The following is an 8245-nucleotide window of genomic DNA, read 5'->3' as shown; positions in this document are numbered from 1 at the left end:
CCCAATCAAGGATGTACACCGAAGAATGGAAAGATGGCACTGCGATTCTCCAACAGAATGTGGAGATCCTGTTCATGGGATAGTGTAAACAAAGTTTTGTCATTTAAATAAATCATTTAGATATGAACATAGGAGGTATAATTAGTAAGTTTGCAGATGACATCAAAATTGGAGATGTAGTGGACAACGAAGAAGGTTACCTTGATCAGATGGGCAAATGGGCTAAGAAATGGCAGATGGAGTTAATTTAGATAAATGTGAGGTGTTGTATTTTGGAAAGGCAGATCAGAGCAGAAGCAGGATCCAAGATGGCGGCGATCTGAGAGGTCTGCATTGCTGAGCTCTGCATCTCAGTTCAGGCAAAATAACACTCTCACCTCCCCACAAGTTATTTATATGAAAATTCTGCATTTAAAGAGCTCTAGAACTTATAGAACATGACAAAAGGTAAAGGTTCCATTAAGTCCCAACACACGGATCACTCACCTGAGAAGTCGGACACTTCCCCGGCCGCAGCTGCAGTTCCTTCCGCTAGTCCATCGGCGTCGCTCACTCACCAGGCCCTTGCTGCGGAGTTAGTGAAACTGAGAGACATGCTCAAGTCGTCGACTGAGCAGAAGTTCCACACCAGACTGGACCCAATCGCGGCCATGCTCCATAAGCACGAGGAGCAGATGGAAGGCCTTGGACGCCGAACAAAAGAAGATGAAAGAAGGACAGCAGCTTCGGAAACCGCGATCAACGCTTCAAAAGAACGAATTTGAATACTGGAGAAACAGGTCCTTACCTTACAGGAGCAAGTTGACGACCTCGAGAATAGATGGAAGTGGAATAACGCTCGCGCTATGGGGTTGCCAGAGGGAGTAGAAGGCAACCGGCCAGCGAGCTTCTTTGAAAGCTGGCTGCTGCAATTCCTTGGTCTGGAGGCCACATCAGACCGTGTGAAAGGGCCCATCGAATCGCGGTGCACAGGACTGGTTTGAACCAGCGTTCTCGCGCGATCCAAGAGTGACTCCACAACTACAAGGACAAAGTTAAAGTTATCGAGGCCTCCAGAATAAAGGAAAAGGATCCACAGGCCTTAAGTTATGAGGGTTCTAAGATAATGTTCTTTCAGGACTTCTCTGCAGGTGTAATTCGTAAAAGGAAGACCTTTGCTGAAGACTGAGAGACCTTGGTATCCAGTATTCCCAGAGTTATCCGGCAGCGCATCGCTTCACGTACGATGGATCTGTGAGCTGTTTTGACTCTTCAGAAAAAGTGAAAACATTTTTTGGATATTTTAAAATAGATCAGATAACTGATGTGAATAATAGTGCTTATTTTTCCTTTTTCTCTCCTTTTTTTTAAAGTAAATGTTGCCAAATCTTTTCTGATATTAATGGAGGTTAATATATATTTGGGCTTGGGTAGAGTGTCTACTTTTAATTTCCTTGTTAATATTCTTTTATCTTTTTCCTTTTTTGGCCTCAGTCTGGGATGCGGCTCAAGCTGAAAGGAGGTTTGAAGGTGTTTTTGGGATGTGTAGAGCCCCTCATTAAGTGTTTTATATTTGGTTTAGTTTGTTGGTTTTTTGTTCATGTAGTTGTTAGTATGTTAGATGTAGTAGTTTTTGTTTATGTATTTTTTAGATTTCATGAGTCCTTTTTTGTTTATGCTCAGCAGTCGATAAATCAAATTCTTCCTTTTTGGAGATTAAATGATGTTGTAGAGAGTCATATCTAATTGTGTCCTCAAATGGTGTACCTGAAATATTAGAGGGAGCCAATCGCCAGTTATGAGGAAAAAGGGGCTTACTAGTCTTAGAAAGGAGAGGAAGGACATTGCCCTTTTGCAGGAGACTCATCTCGATGATAAAGAACATTTGAAATTGCAGTAGGGTGGGTTTGATTGACTGTACTCTTCCTTTAATACATGGAGAAGAGTATGGTATTTTGAATGTTTATTGTCCCCCAGTGCACCTCCTTAAATTTTTGATAGACGCATTCTCCAAACTGACAGCTCTTGCACCGCGGCTGGTTATTATAGGGGGAAACTTTAATTGCCTCATGGATCCTGCGATGGATAGAATGCCTAAAGGCCCCTCAACATGCATTTCACAATCTAATCATCTCGAGGACTTAAGATTGGTGGATATGTGGAGGTTCTGGATTGGTGGTGCTGGAAGAGCACAGCAGTTCAGGCAGCATCCAAGGAGCTTCGGATGCTGCTCTTCCAGCACCACTAATCCAGAATCTGGTTTCCAGCATCTGCAGTCATTGTTTTTACCTCGGATATTTGGAGGTGTTTTCATCCCATAGGTAGGGACTTTACGTTCTTTTCTAATTTGCACAAATGTCATGCCAGGAATGATCTTTTCCTAAGCCCTGCATCATCCTTGGATTTGGTAACATCCTGTATAATTGGAAATGTCACTATTTCAGATTACACTGCAGTATAGTTAAAGACTGAGGTTAGGGGCAATATTGCAGGCTCTCGGCACTGGCGAATGGATCCCGTTATTCCTAAGGACAGTAAGTTCAACGAATATTTCCTCAGTGAGTTTAAGGTATTTTTACCAATTTGGATACGGCCGGTAACCTGTCTATTCTTTGGGAGACTGCTGAGGCTTATGCCAGGGGAGTAATTATTTCTTACTCTGCCAGTCAGAAGAAACAGAAGGGGGAGCAACAACGCCTGCTCGAGGCGTGGTCAAAGACTACTGAAAAGCATATTTTGATAAGCCATCGGTGGCTAAACTGCAGCGGGTTACAGTTCTTTGACCCATCTCGAATTACTTGCTTAGCCAGATTGCAAGGAAGGAATTTTCCTTCGTGAAACAAAGACTATTTGAACATGGTGACAAGCCGGGCAAGTGTCTGACATATCTTGCCAGGAGAAAGAATGCCCCCAATCCATTACCTCAATTAGGGATGGGACTGGGATGGTCACTTGTGACTTTAAAAAGATCAATGCTGCATTTTGGAAGTTTTATTTTGAATTATATCAGTCAGAACTTTGTGAGATGGTTGGGCTAAGGTGGAGTCTTTCTTTAAGTATCTGGATTTTCTGGGTGTTACCTCTGAACAGGCATCTTTCCTTAATGCCCCTTTAACAGTACAGGAGGCTGTGAAACAGATGCAGAATGGGAAGACGCCTGGCCTGATGGCCTCCCTTGCAAGTTTTACAAAGAAATTATAAGTATATTATCGGGACCAATGCTGGATAAGTATAATTACTTGTATAGCCAAGATGACTCCCTGCCATTCCTGAGAGAGGCTAATATTTCTCTCATTCTTAAGAAAGGAAAGACGCCAGAGGAATGTGCCTCCTATAGACCCATCACACTCTTAAATTCTGATTTTAAAATTTTGTTGAAGGTTCTTGTGTTAAGATTGGAAACTGTGCTGCCTTCCATTGTCAAGGATGACCAGACTGGTTTTATAAAAGGCCACAGATCCTGTAATAATGTCAGGAGGCTGCTGAATATGATTCAATTCTGTCAGCAGCAGTCAGTTCAGGGATTAGTGATCTCCTTAGATGCAGAAAAGGCATTTGATCGGGTTGAGTGGCTGTATTCCTTTCCTTGAATGTTTTGGATTGGGGTAGGTTTTTATTAGGTGGGTGACGGTCCCCTATACTCATCCTTTGGCAGCAGTTCTCACCGATAGTATGAATCTAGTAATTTTAATTTTCATAGGGGTAGTCGACAAGGCTGTCCTCTCTCACCTTTACTTTTCACTTTGCTGAACAAGCCACTGGCAGAGGCGATTGTAGGGATCCTAATATAGCTGCCCCAGAAGTAGGATCTGAATCACATAAGATCACATTTTACGTGGATGATGTTCTTGTTTTTTTGTTGATTGCACTGGTCTCAGTATCCCATTTGATACAGTGTATCAATAATTTGACTCCTTTTCTGTTTATAAGATTAATTTCTCAAAATTGGCAGCTATGCCTATGGGGGATAGGGGTGGGGGCGATCTTAGGAGAATATCTGAGGTGGAAGGTGAATCACGGTTCCCCTTCAAATGGTCACAGGAGGGTTTTCTTTATTTAGGCATCTTTGTTACTCCTGTCTTTGATCGGTTGTTTAAGGCCAATTTTGCCCATTTACTTGACAGGATTAAGCAAGATCTCCAGCAATGGGAGGCGCTTCCGATATCCTGGCTAGGCCTGGTAGCTCTTATCAAAATGAATGGTCTCCCCCATTTGCTATATCCTAAAGAATGGACCCCTTAATTTTTCCGGGCAAACATTCCAGAGATCTAATGGATGGTTTCGCTCCTTTATTTGGTGACTTCTTTTCAAGCTGTATAAATTATAGTTGCCTCATGGGTTGGGGGGAGTGGACCTCCCAGATATTAAAAGATACCAATTAAGTTTCCTTCTATTTTTTGTTAGTGACTGGGCTTGTGAGGTTCTGGTGTCGATAGAGCTAGATGTTGAGGCCTCCCAGGCAAAGTGTTCCCTCATTAGCCTGTTGTTCATAGATAAAATGAAGATGGTTTCGGAATATTACTGTAATCTGATAATTATTAATACTCTTAAGGCATGGAGGGCAATGTGGCAGAGTGAGGGTAATATATTCAAAATGTCCTTTCTTACCCCTACAGCTGGTATGCCAAGCTTACAGCCGGGGATAATGGGTCCTGGATTTAAGTTCTGGGCAGCTAGGGGAATCTCCTGTTTGGGTAATTTATTTGAAGGTAAAATAATGATGTCCTTTGACCAAATAACCTGTAAGTATGGTTTAGCTAGCAGAGATCTTTGTCCCTTTTTTCAGGTCAGGAATTTTATTCAAAAAGGGACTACGCTTTTGACCGACTCCTACAGATCTATTACGGAGAAGAGGGTGCTTCATGCTAGAAGTACTCTCTCTGTTAGTACTCTTTATCATATGTTAGGGGGTGATCTTTCAGAAGACGTTGTGCAGCTTTGTGGAGTTTGGGAGAGAGAACTAGGGGTTGAGATCTCTATGGAGGCATGGGAGGACATTTGCGAGAATACTCTCAATTCTCAAATGATTATTTATAGACAATAGACAATAGGTGCAGGAGTAGGCCATTCAGCCCTTCGAGCCTGCACCGCCATTCAATATAATCATGGCTGATCATTCCTAATCAGTATCCTGTTCCTGCCTTATCTCCATAACCCTTGATTCCACTATCTTTGAGAGCTCTATCCAACTCTTTCTTAAATGAATCCAGAGAGTGGGCCTCCACTGCCCTCTGGGGCAGAGCATTCCACACAGCCACCACTCTCTGGGTGAAGAAGTTTCTCCTGAGCTCTGTCCTAAATGGTCTACCCCGTATTTTTAAGCTGTGTCCTCTGGTTCGGCACTCACCCATCAGTGGAAATATGGTTCCTACTGCCAGAGTGTCCAATCCTTTCATAATCTTATATATCTCAATCAGATCCCCTCTCAATCTTCGAAACTCAAGGGTATACAAGCCCAGTCGCTTCAGTCTTTCAGTGTAAGGTAATCCTGCCATTCCAGGAATTGACCTCGTGAACCTACGCTGCACTCCCTCAATAGCCAGAATACGAAGAAGATTTTCATCTGTAATAGGACCCATGCCATACAGCTAAAGGTTCTGCATAGAGCCCATTTGGCCCCAGACCACCTCTCAAATTCATTACGTCCTAAATGTAAAGTAAGTATCAGTACTCTCACTCATTGTTTATGGTCTTGCCGCAGGCTCCGTACATATTAGAATGCTGTAACAGGATTAATAGAGAGGATCTTGGGGATCAAGGTTAAGATAGACGCTATCTATTTCTCCTGGGCCTACCCAATATATCTACTCTGGGAGCTCATGGGAAAAAAACATTTTAGTATTCTCAATTTCTGTGCAAGGAAAAATATTTTAATGTATTGGGTTTCAGAAAACTCCCTGGCTCTGTCAGGCTGGCGTAGACTTATCATGGAACATATTCCTCTGGACATTTTACGAATATGATACACTGGAAACTGAAAATGGTTACAGGATATGACAGCCCTTTTTGGATTATCTGGATGTAGATTTATCTGCCATCTTAACGAGGGCCTGTGTAGCCATGACGGTTTGATCTACTGTACTTGATGTCCTTGAAGGAAGAATTTCAAATAAATTCATGGGTAATACTTAATGCTCTCAGAGTTCAGGAGCTAAGGTTTTGTTCTGCTGAGCTGTTTTATTTATTTATTTATTTATTATTACCTTTGCTGATTTTCCTGTTTTGCACATGAGTATAGTTGTGTTTTGTTTTTCATTGTTATATACCTATAACAATGTTGGTTTGTTGGCGTTGTAATTTTTTGTAATATTATACAAAAGCTTTCTTTTAATAAAAATATCTATACAATGAAAATCAGAGCAGGTCTTATACACTTCATGGTCAGGTCCTAGGGAGTATTGCTGAACAAAGAGACCTTGGAGTGCAGGTTCACAGTTCCTTGAAAATAGAGTCACAGGTAGATAGGATAGCGAAGAAGATGTTTGGTATGCTTTCCTTTATTGGTCACAGCATTGAGTATAGGAGTTGGGAGGTCATGTTGCAGCTGTACAGGACATTGGTAAGGCCAATGTTGGAATATTGCATGCAATTCTGGTCTCCTTCCTTTTAAAAGGATATTGTGAAACTTGAAGGAGTTCAGAAAAGATTTACAAGGATGTTACCAGAGTTAGAGGATTTGAGCTATAGGGAGTGGCTGAATAGGCTGGGGCTGTTTTCCCTGGAGTGTTGGAGGCTGAGGGGTGACCTTATAGAGGTTTATAAAATCATAAGAGACATGGATAGGGTAAATAGGTCTTTTACTATTTACTCTATCCATGAACTAGAGGCATAGGTTTAGGGTGAGAGGGGAAAGATATAAAAGGGACCTAAGGGGCAACTTTTTCATGCAGGGGGTGGTGCGTGTATGGAATGAAGTGCCAGAGGAAGAGGTAGAGGCTGGTGCAATTACAGTATTTAAAAGGCACCTGGGTGTGTATATGAATAGGAAGGGTTTAGAGGGATATGGGCCAAGTACTGGCAAATGGGTCTACATTAAGTTAGGATATCTGGTCGGCACGAATGAGTTGGACCAAAGGATCTGTTTCTGTGCTGTACAGCTCTATGACTCTATGACTCCAAGAGGTGTCTGTTCCCAGAGCACCACGAGAGGAAGTGACAACACCAGACACTGGCGGCTAGGTCTAAGGTTACCACCTGGATCACTGCCATCTTTATAGTTTGATAGAACAGCTAATAGCGACGTAAAAAGATCATTGACTAAGTATTTTCTTCTCCCTGCTACTTCTTCTGTAGTTTCTATTGTTTTATATAGTTCTTAGAGCTAAAGGTATCAAAGGCAGAAAGCAGGAATAGGGCACTGAGTTGGATTATCCAGCCATGATCACATTGAATGGTAGAGCAGGCTCACAGTATGGAATGGCCTTCTCCTGCTCCAATTTCCTATGTTTCTATGTTTTTCGATGTTTACTTCACACCCACTCTAACTGAACAACTATACCCATCTGCGTCCAAGGTTCACGCTATGTGACTCTCACTTTAGTCTGGAACAGCTTCCCTCACTCACTGTCAACCTCCAACCTCCTAAGCTACTAACCTTGCATGCCCTGTGCTGTGCCTGCCCACTCACCTGAGACACCTCGCAATCTTTCACCTCACTGCCCCAGCATCAACACTCAATCCCTCCCTTTGTCTCATTGCAAGAGAAGACAGCCTTCAACAGGACAAAGCAAACTTGTATGGGGATTGAGAAGCAGGGCATTAGGCTCCTCAATCCTTTAGTGGAGAGAATCCTGGCCCTTGCAAGATAAGACCAGGGCCACTCTGGCAGGGATCCTGGGATACCCATATCTCACAATCAAAAAAAGTTCCATTCTTTATTCCACTGCAACTCCCACATAAACCTCAGTGTGACTGTCATTCATTGCACACCACTTCCACCCACTGGCCATTTTGCCCCACATCTGATATCTCACAAGTACTGCTAATATGTCTACTAGAGCATCAATGAAATGGTTAACACTCTCAGAATCCACCTCCTTAATCCCTGAGGATGAGAATACCGAGGCCTCAGGGAAAGCATTGGCACATGTACCTGGACTCCAGCTCCCCAGTCATTGGTTCTCAGACTAAAAACATGCCAACAGGGGTATGGGGAACCTTGTCCCACCAGATACCCTTTCTTAGAAGGAGAAAGGGCAGTGCCAGGAGTCACCAGCTGAAGGAGGAACCAAGTGGAGCTGCTAAGAAGTCTCCACCCAGGACACTC

This window comes from Chiloscyllium plagiosum, unplaced genomic scaffold, assembly GCF_037043375.1.
Source record: "Chiloscyllium plagiosum isolate Xiang-an unplaced genomic scaffold, Cpla_swu_hap1 HiC_scaffold_5, whole genome shotgun sequence".
Taxonomy (NCBI): Eukaryota; Metazoa; Chordata; class Chondrichthyes; order Orectolobiformes; family Hemiscylliidae; genus Chiloscyllium; species Chiloscyllium plagiosum.
Note: the sequence above shows the minus strand (reverse complement) of the source record.